This window comes from Balearica regulorum, chromosome 1 (genome assembly GCF_011004875.1).
Source record: "Balearica regulorum gibbericeps isolate bBalReg1 chromosome 1, bBalReg1.pri, whole genome shotgun sequence".
NCBI lineage: Eukaryota > Metazoa > Chordata > Aves > Gruiformes > Gruidae > Balearica > Balearica regulorum.
In genome coordinates this window covers 121,651,455-121,675,458 of record NC_046184.1, presented here as the reverse complement: position 1 = coordinate 121,675,458, position 24,004 = coordinate 121,651,455, and the positions used below count along the sequence as shown (strand labels likewise).

Below are 24,004 nucleotides of genomic sequence, written 5' to 3'. Positions count from 1 at the left end.
TCCAGTTCTGCCTTTGGTAGTTCAAGGATTATGTTCACAGACTGAAACATGTGCACAGAAAAGCTTCACAAACAATTTCAACCACCAGAAAACAAGTCTTCAGCAGGAGACTCAACAAGGACAGCTGTTTCAAGTTTAAAGAAAAAAATAAAACCCAACAAAAAACCACAGACTTGATCACAGTCTAAGTCCCCACATAGAAACAAGGTTTACAGCAAATTAAACCCCAGCTGCTGGAACTAAAGTTTGGTAAACAAGACCCATCAGCTTCTGGATGAAACTAAAAAAAAAAAAATAAAAAGTCAGGTCACAAGTCATGTACTTCAGCAAAGATCACCAGCCACCAGAACTTACAAAGGGCCAGGATAGTCTTCATGACTAACCATTTTTTATATCAAGTCTGGAAATTTTTCTTGGAGGCAAGTTATTGTGTACAGATTTATGAGACACAGCCTTTAACCCTGGGATAATTCCTACACCCTCTACCTTTGGCTTGTGATCCGAGAACCCAAGGGGTGGGTGTGTGAAGGAGCTGGGGAATGAAAGAGGGGTAGGGAAAGAAAGTAAGAGAAAGTCCAGAAAGAGACATAAAGGGAAACAAAGAGAGCATACAGATAATGAAGTAGAATGAGTAAAGCAGCCTAAAGAGAGAAAGCAAAAGGATGTACGTAATCATTGAGGACAGACTGAGAGAGCTGGGGTTGTTCAGCCTGGAGAAAAGGCGGCTCTGGGGAGATCTAACTGTGGCTTACCAGTACCTGAAGGGGCCAAGGGGTAATGGGTTTAAGCTGATAGGAGGGTCAATTTAGATTAGATGTTAGAAAGAAATTCTTTACTGTGAGGGTGGTGAGGTACTGGAACAGGTTGCCCAGAGGGGTTGTGGATGCCCCATCCCTGGAAGTGTTCAAGACCAGGTTGGATGAGGCTTTGGGCAACGTGGTCTGGTGGAGGGTGTCCCTGCCCATGGCAGGGGGGTTGGAACTAGATGATCTTTGAGGTCCCTTCCAACCCAAACCATTCTATGATTTTATTTGTTTTAGTTGAAGATGCACAGGAGGAAGGAAAGAAACAGAACAAGAGAAACCAATTTTGTGCAGGAGACTGGGGCTGGAGAGAGGGTGAGGAGGGGCCATGAGGGAAAAGACAACTTTTTTTGTTTGCTTGTTTCCTCAGATCACTGAGCATTTCAAGGGTGAGTTTTCCAAGCGCAGAATTCCCCGTACCAGAGCACCCAGGTCCAACTTGCCATGTGGTACTCCAACTGGCCTCACGTGGTATAGGCAGCACACAATGCCACCTGACAATAAGCCAGGAAAATGCTAAACCTAGAACATGCCCCCAGTCACACTCACACACAGCCCGATTCTTCCCGGTGACAATTCCTTACACTTGGTGATCCCCTGTCCAACTGACAAGTGGAAGCAGATGCTCTTTTAAAGTCACTTCCTTTGCCCACTGCCTTGATCAATACAGTCGTTGTTTATTTACTTCATTGTTTCGAGCTCCGTGACAAGGTACAGCAGTGAAACTTTACCTGGACACCAGCTCTGTGGGGGATCAGATGTGTTCAGGCGTTGTGATCTATGCGAAAGGAAAGGAGACACCAGGACACCAGGTACAGATACGCAAAAGCGCAGGAAACAAGGGACTACCTAGCTGGGCTCTTTCTGATGGCTTCTTTAAGTCCCAACTACAGGATCAAATAATAATAACCAGATTAAAAGGGTTTGCCACATAATGGTATAAGTTCAGATCTTTATAGTCAAGAGTAGCTGAGGTGGTAAACTATATACAATAGATCAAAACATACTGACTGATTCATTAGCCACAGAGGCTTTGAAGCAGGCTGGTTTGTCTCGCTTACAGCTCTATCAATGAAAGCAATCAGCTTCTCTCAACACAGCAAGAAAGTTTATTTAGGGCAGCACAGCAGGCTTCTCTCATCACCTCTGCTAGAGGCAGACAGAGGATCAATTCCCTCATCAGATCCGAGTTTACTCCTATCTTTACTCCAAAAATCACATCCAGCAAAACACACACAAACAGAAACTTCTAAGTGGATAAACACTGCATAAAAGCTTACACTTTCTGCAACTGAGCACTATCATAGGCAGAAAAAGGCAGAAAAAACTTTTTGTGTACAGGTATGATGCTGTGTGTAATGGGCAAAACTCAAATACGGTGAAAATAAGCCTCCTGAAAGTCTTAGGGAAGTAAAAATGGGAATTTGGTACATTCCCTTTTGCTTCCATCTACATTCGTGTTTCATCCATACAGCTTCTTCCACTTAAGATTTAAAAAACAAAACGCAAAAAACAAAAGATAAAACCTCCACAGTAACCACAGCTAGAGACATGCATGTGTGTCCCCATCAATCCCAAATAGTCTTTTTACAACTTGTGTAATACTACTCTAGATCAGCTCAGTGATCCCCAGGCTGCATGAAGTGCTCCCAAGCAGCGTTCACTCTGAAGGTATAAGGAGGAGAGACAGAAAAACCTTGCTAATGTATAGATATACTCAAATGACTCTAGAATGACTCAAGGAAAGGGGAGTAATTCTTCCCGAATGCTAAAGACAGCTGGCAGTTTACTCACATCTCATGCAGAAAGGCTTTTATGACTCTGCTGTTTAACACTTAAAAAAGATTTATTCCTTCTTGCGTGCACATTTTCCCCTGCTTCCAGCCACTCCGCTCCTGGGAGCTCCATTACTTGTCTTAAAAAGAGTATTCCTTTTTAATCTGCCTACTGCTTTTCAGATTAATTTCACAGCATGATTTTTAAAATTTTACAATCAAAGAAAAAAAAAGAAAAACACAACATTTGACTGTACAAAACCAAACATTGTCCAAATAAGTCAGTTCTAATTTTTTTTTTCCTTTCTCTGTACTAAATTTCTGAACACAAAGGAGGGCAAAGGAAAAAGAGAGAAATGAACAGTCAAATCCTGAGAAACCAGACTTTTTTTTAATTTTTATTTCAATTTGACAGATCTGGATCCTGCATTAAGACTGTCTGCCTTCAAGCTCCACGAGAGAGAGTCAACAGCATCTACAAGACAGAAGCCCGTTTTTGTATCTCGTGCTCAGCCTAAGCATACAGTTAGGTTTCCTCTCATTCTCATTTTCCAGATGTAGACAATTACTACATCCATCACATTCATTTATTTACACATATCATGGGAGGCAAAAGCTGCCTCCTCATTACCCTCACAGGAAACAGAAATTCATATGTAAAGACAACTTTTCCTAAGTAGATGAGAGATTTTTTTTTTTTTTTTTTAAAAAAAAGACTGCTGTTTCAGGAATATGGAACCCATAAAACAACAAAACAATATTAATAATTAAGAGTTAAAATATTTACTGGCACATGGAAAATAAAAATCCATATTGACAGAGCATCCTAAGTATAGCACATTCAGCTGTAAATGGATTAAGACCTCATCCACACTTCAGAGGAGACATCTAGGGGCACTACAGCTTTTCTTTTATGAGTTCCCAGCTTCACCGTGCCCCACAGCACAACCACAACCTTAAAATATCAAATCCCAGTCTACTTTTAGCAAACCAAGAAATAAGGTTGTACCACTTTTGCTAGGTAACAGACAAACCCAGAGCACCACGGACCCGCAGCTGCCAAGCAGGCAGGCTTGGGTCTGCAGGGAGCTCCATGGGAAGACACACTGCCAGCTGACCCACTGCGGGGACTGCTGCTCCAGGAGCAGAGGAACCACACACCATCTATAGCTTGGACCCTCCAGGAACAGACAGAGGAACAGCCTCCCCAACTTCACCTATGCCTGCACCTCCTGCGGCTCACGAAACTTCACCACACGCCACTCCGGCTCAGTGCCCCAAAGGGATGGACGATGCCATGTTCACGCATTGTCCTTAATCCAAGCTCTTTGCAGATGAAGCTCCTCACAGTATCACCAGCATAAGAGACAGCTGGTCAGATGCTTATGTGTTTGCACACCCTGCTACCGCCAGATGCATCCAGCCACGCACACTGCTCGTATGACAAAGGATTAGGAAGGCATTGCTAAAATGGCTGGCACCAGCCCACGCTGGTCAGGAGCATGTCTGGAGAGGAGCAGCAAGTATGTACTGACCCTTATGTGTACAACACCACTCGCATCCTTCAAAGATCCAGCCACAATCTCATGTTGCTTAAAATATAAACACCATTTGGAAAAGTCACATAATCAGGGTAAAAGGTAAAGCAAACATACAAATGCCCTCTGGATTGCCGAGGCCAACCCTGGCGCTGCTCATACACAGGCAGATGAATTAGTGAAATATTGTCATAGACTTCAGCAAGTTCTACAGAAGTCACTATGAGCATATTTCTCTTTTTGAGCACATTTTACCCAGCAACACGGTCACAAGGAGCAGTTATAATTTCTCACAAGTGCGTTTCTGCAGGTGCCACGCTTGGCTTTTCAGTCTGGTGTCCTGCCTCACCGCCCAGCCCTAACCACAGTGCTGCCAGCTCCGCTGCTGCCTCCGACCCAAGCTACACCCACCCCCTGGAAACATACTCAGCCCCACGGCCACCGGTTTGTTATGCCACAAAGCAGCACTTGATTACAATCCTCAAACACACTTTGAACTATTTAGAAAGCACAAATTATAGTATTATTTACCCATTTCATTATAATGTTATAACATGCTGTCTTAAGTAAGAGATTTTGCTTGTCAATGTACATACCAGTGAATAGAATGTATTTTGCCCCATATACAATGTACTGGCTGATTTTTAGAGAAAGAAAAATAGGTAAAAATAAGCACAGTTAACACCTTCTGAAATCAGACACATTAACTGCAACCAGCATTTGAGGCACTCCAAAGGAAAGCATGTTTGCTTTTCAGCAGTGCAATAACCTGGATTAAACATCACTTGAAATGCTGGGTACTACAGAGATGGGCATGAGATGGAGCACCTCTCCTGTGAAGAGAAGCTGAGAGAGTTGGGGTTGTTCAGCCTGGAGGAGACTCCAAGGAGACCTTATAGCAGCCTTCCAGTACCTAAAGGGGCCTACAGGAAAGCTGGAGAGGGACTGTTTACAAGGGCAAGGAGCGGTAGGACAAGGGGTAATGGCCCTAAGCTGAAGGAGGTTAGATCTAGATTAGGAACTAGGAAGAAATTCTTCTCTATGAAGGTGGTGAGGCACTGGAACAGGTTGCCCAGAGAAGCTGTGGATGCCTCATCCCTGGAAGTGTTCAAGGCCAGGTTGGATGGGGCTTTGGGCAACCTGGTCTAGTGGAGGGTGTCCCTGCCCATGGCAGGGGGGTTGGAACTAGATCATCTGTGAGGTCCCTTCCAACTCAAACCATGCTGTGATTCTATCAGTTACTGATCTGAGGGGAAGGTTTCTAATTGTTTATTTCTAGGCTTAAAGCACTGCCTATTGCTCAATTCCAACTATGCTTCTGTCTTTCTCTTGGACGTGGAAAAAAATTAGAAGAGGAACGTATACTTAAAATCCTTTCCTTCCACTCTATGCCTTCCCTCTTGGAAAGGTATTTAAAACATTAAATGCTTACTCAAAATAATAAACAACTCAATCTATGTAGACCATTTATATGCGCCTACATAGAAGGAGTTTTAATAAAAGCTGAATGCTTAGGGACCAAGTAACTGGCATCACCTTCATTTCAGGCAAGCATTCAGCTACCAAGAACCACAACGTTCAGAGACTCCATGAGTCTTACCCGAATTTGCACCATTGATGTGACTGCTTTTCAGAAGCTGCACCTTCTCTTAAAATCCACCCTAATAATTTTTTCCACAGCTCAAGAAGGTTGTCATATTTTCTATTCTAAGGTGGTTTTGCAACTATGGCCCCTTTATCAAAGTCCAAAATACTCTTCATGAATGATGATTAAAAAATATCAGCTTCATTCAGGACACACTGGAATCTTGAAATCAAGAGGACTTAAACATATATTTGGGTGTTTTGATGAACAACAGAGGATTCGAAAGCATAGAGATGCAAGTAGTTTTTGCTAGGGAATGACTTTGCTCTTCACACGACAAATATTTTTCCGAAGCTGGAAACTTCCGGAGATATTTTCTTGTTTCTTTAGAACATCAGATTTATTACAAAGCTATCACACAGTGTTTCAGTATATTTATTAGTTCAGAAGTACTGGGCTAAAGGACAGTGGGAAACTAGGAAAAAAATAACCTAAATAAATCTCACCATACCAACCCATTGACTACCTTACTCATTTTGCCTTCATCACAGCAAAAGCACACTACTTCATTAACATGGGTATGACACTGTGGCCAGGAACTGGGAAGAAAGCAAGCAGACACTGCTCAGCTGCTTAGAAACTATTTAATGCATAATAAAAATCTTGATCCTGCCAATAATGAAAGTAATGTTTACAGCTCCTGCAGTCCCGTAAGTATATATCTTTGAAGGCACACTATTAATCTGCATTTTTGCAACATTGAACCCATGAAACATTCCTTTATTACAGATTACTCAGATCTTTACTTCAGAGCTATTTTAGAGAGTCTTATAGCAATGAAATCACATCTTTACAAGAGTCAAATAATCTCAAACTGAATTCACACACTGACATATGTGTGTATTTGCTTATTGGCACTTAAAAGGTTTTGGCTTTAAACACATTGACAAACACTGAGGCAGGGAGGTGAAATGACAACTGAGGTTTGAGGAAAGATCTATCAGTTATGAAGGCTTCTAGGTTAGCAGAAAAAAAATTGTTCCTTGAAATTCTTACCTACACTTATGGAAGAGATCTAGGTTTCTAAACACAGGTGCCAAGCATCCGTTTTAGATTTTTCCAAGATACATCCACAGCATCCACGTGAGACTGGCAGATGTGACACCAGACCATTGGGAAACCTACAGCCTTTGAGAGTGGTCACTCCAGGTCAGGAGAAATACCCCAGAGTGCCTGAAGTGACATTAGATGTTCACATACCTGAGTCGCCCCGCTAGTCTCTACAGCGTTTAATTAAAGCAGAGAAGATTACAACCAGATTTAGAGTCAGTCCAGTCCCTTTACCCTACCTCGTTTCAGTCAGTTAATTTGGTGAATGCCTCACAATTTCAGTGTGCAGGAAAAAGCCGCTTCCTCAGAGCAAAGATTTGGAATACTTTGCATGGTATCAGTCTGAGGAAACTTTTGAGTATAGTAACCACAAGAGGAAGAGTGCACACTAAAAACTGAGCCACACAGAAGGCAAAGAGAAGAGAGCAGCAAGAAAGGACTAGGCTTTCAGAACAGGTCAAGAGATTTACAATGCTATGTCCCACTATCGCTTTGAGAGAGATCACGGCAGTTTCTCTTTTTACTAAAAAAGAAGCAAAATCAGGCTCCAATATGGAAGACCATGCATTACAAGCTCAAAAGAAAAATATAATTTTTAGGCATCAAAGACATAACTATAGACATTAACCTCCTGATACACACAGTTTCAGAAAGCATTTTCTGCCTCCACAGAGCTGCTACCTTCTTCTCCAAGGCCACTGCAATTACTGATGGGAACCACCAAGATACCATGAACAAAGGTGACATAAGCGTGGCTTAAGACTCCAAGTACTCCACCCTACCTTACTTGAGTGTTTTATTAAGCTTGCTCTACTCACTGGCAAGACTTTAAATTTCATATTCATACTAGGAACAAAATAGGTCAAAACAAAACATAGGCACAGCTGATCTACAGAAAAAAACACTAAGCCAAAAGGAAATGTTTTTGTTCCCCTTTGGGCTTTATTACTTTCACCGAAGAATTTCTGTTAAGACAGTCAAAAGTACATTTAATACAAACCAGAAACTGAAATAATTTCAGGAAAGCCAATCATTGCCAACGAGAAAGACCACTAGTAAAAATTAGTTTGATCACCTCAATTCTTCCAACTTCTATTGTGAGCGATGCACAGCAACCAAAACATACCCATACAAAATGAATCAGCCTTAGCTGAAGTTTAATTTTTGACCTGATTCCATTCTTCTCCCCAAAATAACCTCTCATCAAACAACTAAAAAGGCTGCAGTCAAGAATTGGCCAATATATCCAGGGTCTTTAGCGAGCTTACACAGCTCCCTCCAGACGCAGAAACTATCACTTCCATCACAGGAACTGCAAAGCTGTCTGTGTTAAGTTAACATCTGAACAAGTAAGTCTTAAGATAGGATCTCTACATAAATTAGGATTGCATCCAGACCTGAAGCAGGAAACTAGGGCTCCCAAGAAAAAGAGGAGATATTGCCATCCTAAAAATGGGCAGCAGCCCTTAAATGCCTACGCGAGCCCTCCAGCAAGCAGCCCTAGCCTCTCGTCCTCTGACAAAGCAGCGGAAAGTGCCTTGGCAGGGTACAAGAGGAAGGAAGAAGCAGAAACAACCCAATGGGTTCATGGTGGAGGAAATAAAGAAATACGACGAACAGCAAATTTAAGATGTGAAAAACAGATCCTGGGAAGCGAGGCCAGTAGAGATGCGCTGTAGGAATTCAGAGCAAGGCTGGCAACTGGGAGTCCCAGAAAGTGACAGGTTGAACTGATGAACCTGCACATCTCCCCCCACCCACTCCTCTATTTCAGCCGAGACCCTTTTTCAAAAACCTGCTGCCTCAATTCATAGCTGAAATAATGGTGGCATCTACCCAAATGTGGAGTACATTCAGGTCTGCTGGCTATTTACACAATGGAGAGAGAAGAATCACAGGCCCCACCTGAGGTAAACACATTTACGTAAAGGTAAAACTAAGAAAACTCAAAAATAGTTAAAGGCCCTTTTCACTCCCTTCATGCTGTTCCTCCTTCCCCTCCCTCCCTCCAGTACTTGTAGTATGGAAGAAAAATGGTTAGAGGTACTATAAAGAAAAACTGATCTAATGACACTGGAAGTACAAAAACAAAATACACAAAGATCAAGCACTGCTAGTACAATTACTTCATCTGTCGCACAATGCAGCATTAAACTTACCTGCTCATTACTGTAATTTGGCAACCAAATCAAATGCTTTAAAAAGAGCCCTGACAAAACCCACAGTAAATGGGATGAATCAAGGAGGAGGTGGTGAACTAGAGAAAATTACACCAAGAGATCAAGATAAGTTGGAGATGCAGAAATTCACCTGAGAAGATCCATCCTCTTCTAGAGAAGATCTGCAAGCTAAAGATTCAAGCAAAAAACTCAGTGGAGAAAATATGCCCACTCTGAGACCAGGTTGTATGTGCTTGGCACCACTAGAACCTATTAAACACAGCTGCTGTCAGACAGACATCCCTGCAGAAATGACCTGTATCAGTGCGGTGGGTTTTTAGTTTGTCTAACAATTATTCCAAGTTAGGAAGCACGTAGCTAATGAGGATTCACTGACTAGCCAGAGCAAACATGCGTTGCGAAGTGCAGGTACTGGCTTGCTGCTGTTTATACCCTCTCTCGTAGGTGTAATTCCACCAGATTACACCAGATTTGCTAACTCCAAACACTACGTTATGCGCAAAAGACAGCGTCTTCCAAGATATGGGTCCATTTACCAAACAATAATATCCAAAATGCTTCCAACATACAGAATCCCATTTTAACGTTGTTCTGGAATTAAGGCAGAAACACAGCAGGGCTCCTCTCTCATAAGAGCATATGGCATTTTGAAAAAGCAGCGCATTACAAATTCCCCCAACAGCTATTGAGTCATTCAATACAGTTTCAATTTATCTTAGTTCTGTCTCTCCTACCTAGGCACACGCTCCATAGTCAGCGACAAAAAGATTAAAGTTCTTTGTAGTCATAAGGAGGCAAGTTGTGTCTCATTTGTATTAAAGACAGACACACTTTTGACAAGTTTTACAGACACAGTTGATCACAGCTCAGCACTGCGGAGGTTAGGCACTGGCCATTGCTGGGGAGAGAACTCAAAGAACAAGAAGTTCCTTGTGTGGAACATCACAGATCGCTGGGTTTTACCAACACGCAAAGACCATATGTCCTGCCAAGCAATTTTAGGCATACCACACAAAAGAAAGCATTTCAGGAAGCTGGATGGTATTTCCTTTCTGTTCAGAGTGACAGACCATCACAGTCCATAAATTTTCTGGTACTTCATCTCTAATACTTGCTAGCGAAGCATTCACCAGTACAGGGAGCCAGTAACTTGACTCAGATTTCAATTCATTGCTTATCATTCTGCAAAACTACTTCAGCACCCACCAGCTTCGTGCAATGGCTGTAATACCAAAAAGGCAAGCAGTACTCTGTTGTAGAGAGAACCAGCGCTCGCATTTAAATTCTGCGGACACATACCGGCTAGCTTCTGAATGACACTTACCCAGCCTTTCAGCTTTTATTTAGTACCCTCCATGCATTGCTGGTAGTTACCACTTCTGGCCACAGCGACTCTAAGGTACTTTGGCTGGTTGTCAGGAATTAATTCTGTGCCACAGAAACTCACTGAGAGCCAAATGGCTGAAAAATAGCAAATGAAAGGAAACAAGCACCATGGTCTTTGCAATAGCTGGGTTCAAATTCCAGTTTTGAGGCTGATCTGTAAGGTCAACATCTTCAAGACTTTGCTCCATCTTCTGCATGGAACACACATGGACCACAAGTTAATTGTTTCACACACTTAAAGAGGATAATACGAAGCAGTCATTAATTAAAAGGATCCCTTGTCAAAAAAGCAAAAATACCAATATTCTTCCTGGGATCATTCAGTGATGCACAGATTGATCAGCATTGCCCTGTGCTGGAACTCTCAGCATGTGAGGTTCCTAGACCAGAGCAGGCATGAGTCTCTACTAAACTAAAACTGCAGTGTGCACAGCTGAAGGGGATTTCAAGAGGTCACCTAACCCAGCTGTCCCCAATCTTTGACAGCTAAGCTCCTCCATCACCTTTAACTTCTTCATCATGACCACTAATTTCTTGGCCCCCACTCCCCTCCCACCCATTTTTTTTTGCACAGCAACATAAGGGACAAGCAGGGATGGCCAGAAATTAAGGGGTTTTCGCTCTTCCCTGCCCCTTGCCCACATCTCATAAGGGTTTATTTCCTTCCAGGGACCCAGCACTCCAGTCCCCAGCGGAGGAGCACCAAACCCCAACCGTTCCCACAAGTATCTGCCAGGATCTTTTCTTTTTGAGTTCTTTCCAGCAACAGAGATTTCACAACTCCTGTTTGGCAATGGAAAGCTTTTTCCAAAGCTTTCCAGCTCTCCCTTCTGCATCTTAAATCCATAACTTCTTGTCCTCTCTACAGCAGGCATGGAGAGCAGTTCACTCCTTTCTCTACAGCAGGCTTTCAGGTGTTCTCTATGTAAAACAACCTTCATCCTGTAAACCTTCCTTTAGTAAGGTTTTCTAGACATCCCTGTGTATTTTTTCACTCAATTTTTCTTACAGCTTTGTCCTTGGGAAAAGATGTTTCTTAAAAGATGATGCCTTCAGTTGCATGCTATTGTCCAGCTCATGCTGAGAAGAATCATTTCATAGGAGCGTGTATGCATCCTCATCTAGTGTGCTTGCTTTCTTTGGGGAGGGATGGGGGGGGGTTAGAGAGAAGGGAAGGGTTTGGGGTTTTTTTTGCAATCACGTAAGACTGACTCACATTCAAGTTTGCAAACTGCTAAGTGGAAGCACTACATTTTTTGTTATTATCAAACCAGGTATTTGGTAAGAATACAGGCAAGCCTAGGGCTTGCTTTTCCCCTTAGATGTTTTGCCAACTCAGCTGTGTTAATGAATAGCATTAAAGAAGAGACTCCAGTGTAAGTACAGAGACATGAATGAACGTAGGCAATGATATCACCAAAACTGTGGCTGTTGTGGTTGATCTCATTCAAGGAAAAGGATTAAGAGTACCAGCAAACAGACTCCTCCCTTCCAGACTAAGTTACACTAGAAAAGATGCTGCCAACCTTTTTTCAGTGTTGATATTCCTATTGCACCGGGGAGGAGGAAGGAGTGAACCAGACAGGAAGCAAGCAGCCAGTTTTATCTGCCCTGCGACAAAATGCTCCCACCCAGGAGCACCCCACTATTCCACTACTGCCCACGCTAGATCAGGCAGAAACCTGAATACACAAGAATATGGCTCCGTTCCCTCTTTAGGGACCCAGATCTCAGGAAAGTTAATGCTGATCAAGAAGAAGAGGACAGGCCTGCTGGAAGAGCAGAAAAAGAAAAAAAAAAAAAAAAAAAAAGAGGAAAAAAAAGCTGCAAGTTGGTTATTTTAGGTCACCCAGTAAAACCAAAACATCTACGTAATGCTGCAGGTTCATATTTAGAAATGAATTCATGAGGTTCAGAAAGGGAGCTTACAAACGCCACAGTACGCTTCAGACCATTCTTAAATCTTTTTGGCCTGAACCCATCACTTTAAAAGCCAGCTCTTTTTTTCCACCAAGGCCATCCCTCCCACACGCCTCCTTGTCACAGAGCAGTGATACAGTAGACATTTCTCTCCAAACAAATTAAATCCACTTTTTCTTGAAGGAGGGGGGTCAAGAGGATGAGGGCACCATACTTTTTAAAAGGACATTAAAAAATAATTATGCTAAACCACATATCAGCAAAAATTAAAGAGAGACAGTAAAACATCTGCTTTCAACTTGCTTAAATATTCAATTAAATAAGCCATCTAGGCAAAGTTTTATTAAATCAACTAAGAAAATGCTTGTTAAATCAATCTGAAACCTACATTCTTTTCGGATGTTCCTTCACTGAAAAATAAGCCTTCATTCTGCCATTATAAACCCGATTATGTCCCCAATGGATGTGCCTTCGCAGCAGCACCAGAAGCGGGTGTGAAGAGCAACCAGTGCTAATTTCAAATGCAACACCAAGTATGCTAAATCTTCTGCCTGTTTCCTTCATACAAAAACACATGCTCTGCCTTTCTCAGGCCCAGCAAGCCAAGTTATCCATAGATAACCCTTCCCAGTAGTTCATAGCTTCCTTTGGGATCCATCAAGACAGCTTTTGAATTGGTGTCGGAAGAGTTAGTGCAGATGGACATAAAGTACTGCCTTTCCACCCGTAATGCCTTGAAAGAAAACCAAAGGTTCAACCATCAAACCAGACCTACCATATGGGTGCTTGACAAATGCTGAGATCACCACATCTGTAGAAAATGTTTAAGGTTTAGGACATAAAAATATTGACAGGGGAAAAAAATCAATGCAAAAGAAAAAGAAAGAGAAGGATTATACCACTTTCTTTTGCTGTAGAGAAAGGTACAGGCACGTTACCTGAATGAGGTAAGGCTCAGTGAGTTGCTTACAGCCTGTCCTGTTATCTCAGTGATGATGAACACTGCCTATCTGGGTTTTACTGTGTAATATAACCAAGATGCCAGTTCATCAGGTAAACAGCAAAACAAGGGAACTTGTTTTTTTTCCAGTAAAGCTAATGATACCTTTGGATCCTGGAAAGCTACAAATCCTACTTTCCAAGCCACTACATAAAATTCCCTTAATATCACCACCACTTCAGTTAGCTCTCTTTCTCCACCACAATATTGCTACTGAAAAGCCAATATACTACTCCAGCAATATACTGGAATATACTGTAAAAATCCTATAGTACACAGACTAAAATGAAACTTTTCAGCCAGTAAAGCTTCCTTCCTTACTGACAAGCTTTTGTTAGCAACTTATAAATTTAAAAAGTACCATAAAGAGAGCTTCTGTACAGGCACAGCTGCATCCAGGAGAGCTTGCTAGCAGTGCACATCTAATAGCATAAGCTATATACACACACGTTTAATGGACACATCTTCATTCTAACACTATGCTCCAAACTTTTCCCATTAATAAAGTTATGCCCCGCAGTTCACAGCCATGGGTACAGCTGCAACAAGCAAGCTGATGTAATTTTTAACCAAAGTTTTAATTTCAAATGCAAGGCTGAATGCCTTTTCTAGGGCTGAGTAGCACCCAGGCAGCAAACAAGCATGTCTGTACCAGGTCAGAGCCAAGGTCCACCCAGTCTCAAGACACGTCCCCAGCAGCAGTCAGCAAACAATGGCCAGGGAAGAGCAGAGGACCAGGACAAGCATACTGCAACCCTGCTGCTGCCTAACCTCCAAGCATCTAGCAATTTGCAGCCAAGGCACTTCTTGCAGTAGAAGTAGCGCCGCTGCCTTCGGAGTTCAGCTTAAGACACGCTGCTGTACCGTTGTTGGAAAATGAATGCAAACTCAGTCCTTTCAGAGCGGGCAGAGGGAAGGGGGCTCGTTGAGTGTTTTCTGATGAGTAGTTGGGCAGGAAAGCTTGAAAGGAATCCAGCAGAATTTGGCAGCAATAGGTCTCATATCACCACAGAAAGACATTAAGCTAGCCAGTTTAGTTTCCACCATCAAAAATGATTCAACTTGAAAGGACAAAAAGCAAACTAAATTACTCAAAGTACATTGTATTTCTGATTAAGCCATCTCAGTTCTTAAGAGAGATCACGTAAACATCCTTGCCACAGTGCTAGCTATACGTGAGAAACATCTATTTTCAAACAGTTGTCCTTTGCATGGATAAGAGTGATGCCACACTTAAATTCAATGTGGAAAACATTTACAAGTTTTAGAAGAGTTAGCTGTGAACAGAGACTAGTGAAAGGCATGGCACCCTGTCCCTTGACAGAAACCTAGTCATGGGGTGGCCAGGAAAGCAAAAAAACAAGATAAAAACCTCAAGACACAAAATACCAAGAGCCACCTCGATCCCGTGATCCTAGTGATGAAGAAACGGGGAAGAAAAATCAGTAAGGATCTTGAATCTGGCCCAAATTCCCACTGCTGCTTATAATTTTAGCCAAAGGTACTTTACAGGTAAAGTGAATTTAAAAAAAAAATAATTAAAATCCTTGAAAGAAGAGACCAGAGCCTCATGCTCCCTAGGCAGAGAGGGGCTCCAGCCCTCTGTACCATGAGCAACCCCAGGAAGCTACCTGAGGAACCAGAGGCATCACCCTCTGCCATGACCACCAGAAGGAAAAACACTGCTGAGCAGGCCTGGGCAGTTTGGGTCACAGCATCTTCACTGCACTCAAGAAATGAAAACCTTTCCTTCCCTTTGGTTTCAGCCCTCTCATAACTCAAACTTAAGCAGAGGCTGGCTATATGGCTAATAAGCCAAGGGCCATAGGCACCAGATGGATGCAAGAGGAGCAGTTCAACTCAGACACACTGGTAGGGAGCCCAAGACTGTAGGAAGGTTTTTGGAGCAAGGAGGCCCACAGGAAAGTACACACTGCGCAGCATAACATTGGATCAATCAATCACAGCTGCAACTGGGAGACAAACGCTTGCATTAGGCATTAAAGATGTATGCATCAACCGTATAGCCGCGCTTCTCTGCTCAGCTGGGAGGAGGAACAGCCTTCTCACTGAAACCTGACTGAACGCTACCAGTCAGACTACCGGGTTTAAAAATCTACCTTTATCAAATAAACTGATTAGAGCCATGTTATTTAACAGTGTGTCAGCCATTATGAAAATTTGGGTCCATAAGCAGTCTAGCCTCTATCACTACCAGGAACCTGAAAGCTGACCCAGCAGGAGAAGACTGAAAACTGGCAACACTAAACCATCATATGAATTACATTAAGAGGAAAGACAGGCTGTTTTTGAACCAGCACATAATGCACACATTTCCACCATCATGTTCCCCTGAAAAGACCAAATCTGCATTTGAAGTACCGACAACTTCAAATCTCCAGGGAAAGAAAAAAAAAGTGTTCTTTGTACAGAGTCAAGCTTAGGCAAATCTTGCAACAGTAATTACAGTCACTGCCTCCCCAAGCCATCTGCTGTGGCTTTTATAACTCTTGAAAGGGCAGCAGGCAGAGCTGGTAGAAGAGAAGAGGAGACACACATATTTCAGCAACCAAAGCCAGGCTGAGCAGAAAGGCTGCAACGCTGGTCTGACCCAAAGAGGAACTTAGGTCCTGGTTATCCAGACCTCCTTCAGCTTGCAGATATTCAGGTAGCAGAGGAAACAGCTGGGTATGCAGCCTTTCCGGATCAAAGGGAGTTTAGGAGCCCAGTCTCAAGACAACTCATAACCTGCGCAAGCCCAGCCTGGCAAGAGCCTAGCAGGTAGAGTCCCACCAGGACCTCATCCCATGAATGAGCAAACATGTGCTCTGAAGTCAGTCTGAGCAACCCAACTTTCATACAGACACCAGCACAGCCAACAGTTCTGGACATCTGCACATCTCTCTTCCAAGAAGTGATGCCAGTAACATAGGCAGAATAATTTAGAACAAGCTAAATTCATCCATTATGAGGATGTGTAGGGTCCAGCCTGATGTATGTGCCTGCATGCTGACGACCACTGCATCTGCAAAATGTTTTCATCAGTAGAGCTAGAAGCAGCAGAAAGATGTGCTCACCCACCTCTTGCTCACACAACCACAAGTTTTAGCGGTGGGCCAAGCCACCAGCACTTTGAAAATCCCACATTTGCAGTGCAGCTGGAGACAATGCCAATTAATTGTTTTGCCAGCCATAAAAAATTACTACAATACTCACTTCATAGGGTTGTCACAAGGATTATTGAACATCTCTGAAGAGCTTTGAAGAAGAAATAGTGGCTATTGTTGTGAGTACCATAGAATTTGGAAAGATCTCACATGAATTTTGCACGACTGTGCATGTGTGACAGTTGCAGCACCAATATATTATTTTTCTCCACAATAAAAGCCTCACAGAAGCTCATTCACTCTGGGCAACACTTTTAGTCAGAAGTGTATTTTGCTTTGCTCATTAATATATCCTAAATAGATATCAACTTTGACTATTTAATTATAGATTCAGGTGCTGTTTCTAGTCTCTCTTAATTAAGGGAAACATTGCATTTTTGACAAAGAACTCAGTTTAGGCTGTCAGGGCTCCTAACAAACACACTATAATTACCTAAGTAATGCTTACACATAAGAACAACAACAAGGGGGAAAAAAAGCAACTAAAAATTTCACTGAAATCCCATTTCCTTTACAGCAAATACAGACAGAGAAAGTCTGTCTGCATGGAGAAGAGGTGCTACACACAGAGAGAGGTCAACGTCATACCACTTACAACTGACCATTAAAGAGCTCTTAACAATGATACAAAAAAACACTGTAAAGGTTTTAAATAGTTGGTTTGGTTGGTTGTTGGGGTTTTTTTCCATGAATACACAAATACAGAGAAGGTGTTGGATTCTAAATGTTCTGCCATACACTTGGACCCACCTCTTCCATAAGGAAAATTTCTAGCATGTCGCTCCAAATGCTTAAGGAATCTATAAGCCCCTTCATTCTCATGAAACATAGGGAGCTCGACACCTACTGCAAGGAAAAGCACTGGGGTATTTTTGAGCAGTCTCAAACTACGGCGGTAATCACAATTAGGCAACAAGGTTGTACCCAGGGTGGAGATTGATCTGGCTGAGAGAACTACCATTTCCACCACACAAAGTTTCAAAAGATCTTTTGTTTGGAAAACAAACACCACATTATTGATATGACTGCAAGATAAACAACAGTATTAGGATTAGTCAATACACCGGCTTTCATTCCCCATCCAAGATGCAACAGAAAGCTTCTTCTCTTTATTTCATCCTAGCTCTCCACCAAGGAGCTGGCACCTATGGGTGCACAAAAAAACCGCAGCATTGCAGTAGCAAGCCTTACAGAGCCAAAGTCCCAAGTTGCCCAATTCCCAGGGGAATAAGCAGCCCAAAATTACGTGCCTGGTCTCCCTAGAAAATGCACTGAGGAAGTCGCATGTCTGATAAGAGCAAATATGAGCAGCTGGTCTGATTTACCAACAGCACACAGCAAGGAGATGTACCATCAATCCCAGCTTTCCCCTGTTTTATGTCTAGTAGAGATCAACAACTTTAGGGGAAAGGTCAGGGTGCCAAGATTATACCAACCCTGTCATAAAACATAGGCATGAAACAGGTGAGACTGATTGGCTCCTTTGCCCATCAGTCAGATGAGCAGCATCCTCACACAGTTTGAGTTGCACATCGTTTCGATATAGCTTTCCTTGCCTTTTCCCTGGAAGGTATCATAACCTTCACCCAGCTCTTCCTTGGTAATGCACCAGGGTACCCTGGCACAGCCCGTCACTGCCCTCTCCTACTAAAACTGTTTGGGTTTTACAGGCAGAAAAAGAGTCCCTGTGGCTCTCAGTTCCTTCTTACCACACCAAATACTCATTTGGACAAGGACAAGAACCCAAGCCTCCTGCTTCCCAAGATCAACATCCTGTCTACTCAACCACACAGTTATGCTAACCCGTGCAAGGTTAGACAGCAACAGATGAAGACACAGCAGAAGGTGCTGTTGTGAAGGACCGGATCCAAAGGCAACGCTCATAGATTAGTCTTTACCAAACACACAAGTATTTCTTTCAGTTTTGCTATGACTTGTGTGTAACAGCTGTAAGTGCCCAGCTTCTCATCACTGTCATGCCTTGCACACTCCTAAATGTGTCCAGACTCAGAGGCACAAGGAAATTTTGCAGGTAAATCATAGTTATCCACTGATTTTTAGGAGCATCAAAACATATGTAAGCAAGGGTTTGCTTCCTTTTTAACCATTTGAAATTTGGACTGCTGCAATTAATAAACTAAAACAGGAAACGGAGATTATTGGTTTGGTGCACCAGCAAGTTAAACGCTTCCTAGATTATCCTGATTTTACCTACAGGTGTCTGTGCCCTAGCGATAATCAGCCCTCAACTTAAGTGCTGACTCACTCCTGGAATCCTGACATGATCATGCATCAGATGGCAAATTGATTTTCATGTCACACATTTAAGAGTGTCTTCATCAAGCACACAGCAGAAGCCTTGGGATTAGTGTTTCTTCTTCTCATTTTATGTTGGTTAATACCACAGGCAAACAAGAAATTTGGTAACACCTAATGCCTCTCCCTTCCTTTCCTTTTAGTTTTACTTAAAAAGATGGTATCAATTACTTACTAAGAGCTACTCCACAAGCAAAAGTTCCCTCGTATTAGCCTGAAACACAGGTGTAGACAGAGAATCCTTATTATTAGGGGCTCAGCACCAGAAGGTGGTGGAACAATCTGAGATACAATGAAATTTTGGGTTCCCTTTGCTTTCTGTCATTTCTTTTGTTCTTTATCTTGTAATATTCAAGGTATGAATTGTCTAGTCACCTGTTCTTTGTTCAGGCACTGACTATAAACAGACTAATATGCACGCACCAACACTCAGTATTAACACTAAAAAACACCACTGAAAGGACATTTTCAGCCATTACAGATGATAATTACATTTCTTTGTCAGTATCTTGGCCATTCCTTCAAGAATTATGTTCTCATAAGCCGAAGGAGCAAGACTGAATGCAACCTTTCTTGGGTTTTTTTGTGTTTGCATAAAGCGTAGAAGCAGCCTCCCATAATTTATGGCTATCATAAATTTAGTATAGGTGAACACTCATTAAAGTTAACAGCAATACTTTACTCACACCGGTTCCCCACAAAAATATAAGCTTCAAATCCAATTATTCCATAATAGTTTCATAAGTAAACAAAACATCATTTAAGATTTGAAAACAATGCATCTTTCTGCAAACAGAGGCAGAAAGAAAAAAAAAATAAGCTAGCACGGGACTACGCAATAGTTTCATTTTGTAAGAAGATTAACACACGGCAGAAAGCTTTGGCTCTGGCTGGGAAAAGAACATACACTTTATGCTAGCAGAGCTCCCTGTAATTTTAAGTGGAATTTTGTCCTGTTTGTTAATCTATATCTTCAGAGATAAATGAAATCACACTGGGAAGAGGAAATAACATCCTTATTTTTGTCCAACATTACCTCAACTAAAGCCCAATCTGATTTCAGCCCTCCTCAGGTACAACTTGCACACCCTCAACTGAGCTATCTGCAATGTGTTGTTAAACTGCAGCACAAAGTTTTGATAAGTGGTCTTGCCATTTTAATTGTGCTCAGCAGGGACAATCTGGTCAGGTGCATTTCCTGTGTTTGTTGAATTCAAGCTATATTTGGACACCAACTGTTCTCTATCCTTGTCCTGGTTTCAGCTGAGATAGAGTTAATTTTCTTTCTAGCAGCAGGTATTTGCTACTGTGTTTTGGATTTAGGATAAGAACAATGTTGATAACACACTGATGTCTTAGTTGTTAGCTGGCAGTCAAGGACTTTTCAGCTTCTCATGCTGGCCTGCACAAAAGAAGGCGGGGGGCATCCAAGAAGCTGGGGGGGGACACAGCCAGGACAGCTGACCCAAAGTGGCCAAAGGGATATTCCATACCATACAACATCATGCTCCCTATATAACTGGGGGGGTGGATGAGGACGCAGTTCAGCTGGAGAACTAGCTGAGCATCAGCTTTGATTGGTGCACAATTGTGCTGTGCATCACTTGTTTTGTATATTCTTTTATCATTATTATTGTCTTCCTTTTCTGTCCTATTAAACTGTCTTTATCTCAACCCACAAGTTTTACCTGGTTTGGTTTTTTTTTTTTTTATTTTATTTTCAATTCTCTCCCCCATCCCACTGGAGGGGAAGTGAGCAAATGGTTGTGTGGTTGTTTTAGCTGCCTGCCAGGTTAAACCACAACAATTCTGCTTTCTGCAATTAAGTGTGTGTACAGGGGTGGAGAGGTGAAGGTGGGAACCAAGATACAACAAGCTAATAAGACCTTCTTACAGTACATAAGATTGCCCTTAAAAAAAGGTTGAAAAAGGTATTCAACATAATGCACATAATTTTAATTGCGAAGGTTCAGTAACAATAGACACGAAGGGGAAGAAGACTAGAGTACACAGAAGGGAACCAAAAACCAAGGCTCCTGTGGAAGTTACAGGAAAGACCAGAACTTTTACGTTTAAAATCCTCACAGCACAAGGAGCTCTGTAACAGCCCAACACTCACCGCAGCAAAGCAAGTTCACCACAGGTTACAACAACTCCTCCATTTAACTTCATTGTCTTGCATACAGCTACAGTCTCTAAAGAAAATGAATGGAAACTGTATGGGTTTTACTGCTTGTAGAATCAAGCTTGGAAAAAAAAAAAATACACATACCTATCTGTGATTATGTTGAACTTCACCCAAACGACCTGTAATTCAAGCAAAGAGCCTCAAGTGAAGAGCGTCACTACGCAAGATACACTGCCAAGACAAGTGGAGAGCTTACCACTTTACTCCCAAGCATGCTTGTACGTATCAGCAATTCAGTGATGGCAAACATGCGATCTTGGACTCCGGCCTATTTCCCTTAGAGCGGGAGAGAGGGAAAGGCCACAAAGTTTATTTTGGACTTGAAATTAATGAGTTTGATAACACAATGAACTAATGAGATTATTATTGCTTTGAAGAAGGAGCAGCAAGATTACTGCTAACTCTACCACTTCTTGTTCCACACCTGCCTTCTGCCTAATCAAGGAGAGGAGATGAAGATTCAAAGAGAAAAAAATATTGGAGGGGAAGAATACACAAGTGTGGCATTAAATAAGTAACAGTCTCAATACAAAAGTTCCCTTACAATACAGTGTATTAAAACCTATAAGGGGATAATCAATGTGCTTATTGATTTAGAAGCCTACACATCAGGTTAGTACCTTATTAAATCCATCAGCATCATCTGAACAGAATCCAGGCAAAACACCATCCTATTTGGTTGTCGCTCTCAGATCAATAGGATTTGCTCTTCTCCATTTTGCACTCACAAACCGTGCACCCAGGTACTGCCTGACCCTTCCGAAACGGGCTTTCCTCCTATTTTTTATTTCTTTTTGTTTTAAGCCGCTCTCTTACTTTTCGCTCATCCTCCCTGCCTCCCCTCAGCTCAGCGGAGAGCCCAGCTGCCACCCTCCCAGCAGCGAGCCGCCAGCCTGCACCTCCTTCGCTCCGCATCCCCCGGGAGGGCGTCCATCTCACCCGGGAGAGGAGGATGCATTTCAGCCGAGGCCCGGCCGTGCCGGCGGGACCATTGTGCCCTTCCCCGCACCGCCGCCATCCCCCCCGGGTACTCCCCGCCGCTGGGCCCAGCCCGGCATCCCCCCCCCCCACACACACACACCCCCGCCAGCGCACAAAGGGCTGCGCCTGCCGGCGGCACCGGCAACGCGGCCGCCGGACCGAGCCGGGCCCGGCTCCTCCTGTCGCCGCCGCAGCGGGGGGGGCGCTGGGGCCTTCCGAGAGGGGCGCCCAGCGGAGCCGCCGCCACCGCCCGCGCCGGCAGCGTGCGAGAACACCGAGGCGGGGGGCGCTGCCCCGGCCGCGGAGGGACCGGCACGGCACGGCACGGCACGGCGCGGGCAGGGTCCGCCGCCTGCCTTCCCTCCCCCCAGCCCAGCACCCGCGCCTCGCCGGCGGAGCGGCACCAACCTGCAGTCCCCGCCGCCGCCTCCTCGGAAAGAGCCGGAGCTGCCTCTGCCCGCCTCAGCCTCCAGCCCCGGGGCGGACGGCCTTGCCCGCCTCCGCCTGGTGATGTCCGCGGTGCCCCCCCGGCGGCGGCGGGCTGGCTCGGCGCCGCTGCCCTCGGGAGGCGGGGAAGGGGCGAGCGGGGCGGGCGGCTGCGGGAGCCTTGCTCATTGAGTGCGGCAGCCCCAGCTGTCGCCGCCGCTGCTCCCCGCAGCCGCTACTTCCTGTGCAGCGATGGTTCAGTTCCTCCCGGGCCGCTGGGGGCAGGAGAGCCGGGCGGCGGGGAGGAGGAGGAGGAGAGGGGGAAAGTCGGGTCAGATAGTGGGGGCGGCAGTAGCCGCCGCCACTCCTCCCGCCCGGCCCCGGCCAGCGCGGCGGGACCTCCGCCGACCGCTCTCTCCGCACGGTAGCGCACCGCGGCGGGATGCGATGCGGAGGAGCCGCCCGCCCCGCACCCAGCCTCCGCCTGCGTCCCCCACCGCGGGGTGGCCGCCAGGGGGCGCCGCTGCTCCCGTCCGAGGCGCCCCTCACCGCGGCTCCGCTGCTCTGGCGATCGTTGGCGGCGGGTGGGGAGCCGAGCCGGGCCGGTGTGCCCCGCCGGTGGCTGTGGGGCGGCGTGTGGCGATCGTACGTCCCAGGGAGGGGCGTGCGGCGCTCCCGTGTCCCCACGGCTCGGCCGGGGTCCAGAGCCCGCTCCCCCATCTCAGGAAACGGTGGCACCTGCCCCCGGCCCCTCCTTGAGGAGGGAGAGCTGCCTCTCTCGGGCGCTCACCAGAGCCATGGCTCGTTTTACCGGTGGCTGCCTTCAGGGAGAGCGGTCTGTGTCCTCCCGCCTGCCCGGCAGCGTGTCCCACGACCGCCACGGCAGGGAGGTGCGGGGGCCTCCCCCGCCTGCGGGCCTAGTCCCGCCAGAGCCAGGCGGAGCCTGGCGCTGCCATCATCATAGAATCATAGAATGGTTAGGGTTGGAAGGGACCTTAAAGATCTTATAGTTCCAACCCCCCTGCCATGGGCAGGGACACCCTCCACTAGACCACATTGCCCAAAGCCCCATCCAACCTGGTCTTAAACACTTCCAGGGATGGGGCATCCACAACCTCTCTGGGCAACCTGTTCCAGTGCCTCACCACCCTCACAGTAAAGAATTTCTTTCTAACATCTAATCTAAATCGACCCTCCTTCAGCTTAAACCCATTACCCCTTGTCCTCTCACTACATTCCCTGATAAACAGTCCCTCACCACCTTTCCTGTAGGCCCCTTCAGGTACTGGTAAGCCACAATTAGGTCTCCCCGGAGCCTTCTCTTCTCCAGGCTGAACAACCCCAACTCTCTCAACCTGTCCTCACAGGAGAGGTGCTCCAGCCCTCTGATCAGCTTCGTGGCCCTCCTCTGGACTCGCTCCAACAGATCCATGTCTCTCCTGTACTGGGGCCCCCAGAGCTGGACACAGTACTCCAGGTGGGGTCTCACAAGAGCGGAGTAGAGGGGCAGGATCACCTCCCTCGACCTGCTGGTCACGCCTCTTTTGATGCAGCCCAGGACACGGTTGGCTTTCTGGGCTGCAAGCGCACACTGCCGGCTTATGTTGAGCTTCTCATCAATCAGTACCC

The 24,004-nt window shown here is 44.8% G+C and overlaps 1 protein-coding gene across 11 annotated transcripts in view; it reads right to left on the bottom strand.

The window, feature by feature from the left end:
• AGPAT3 (1-acylglycerol-3-phosphate O-acyltransferase 3) overlaps positions 1-22,858 on the bottom strand; it is a 94,947-nt gene extending 72,089 nt beyond the window's left edge. For 4 of the 11 annotated variants that reach the window (XM_075773244.1, XM_075773225.1, XM_075773304.1 and 1 more), the window contains exon 1: positions 22,358-22,856. The gene's annotated coding sequence lies outside the window, so the exon portion shown is untranslated. Of the gene's footprint in view, positions 1-21,052; positions 21,140-22,357 lie in introns of all 11 variants that reach the window. The other 7 variants (XM_075773255.1, XM_075773234.1, XM_075773262.1 and 4 more) reach the window with 4 other exon arrangements.
• Positions 22,859-24,004: the final 1,146 nt, after the last annotated feature.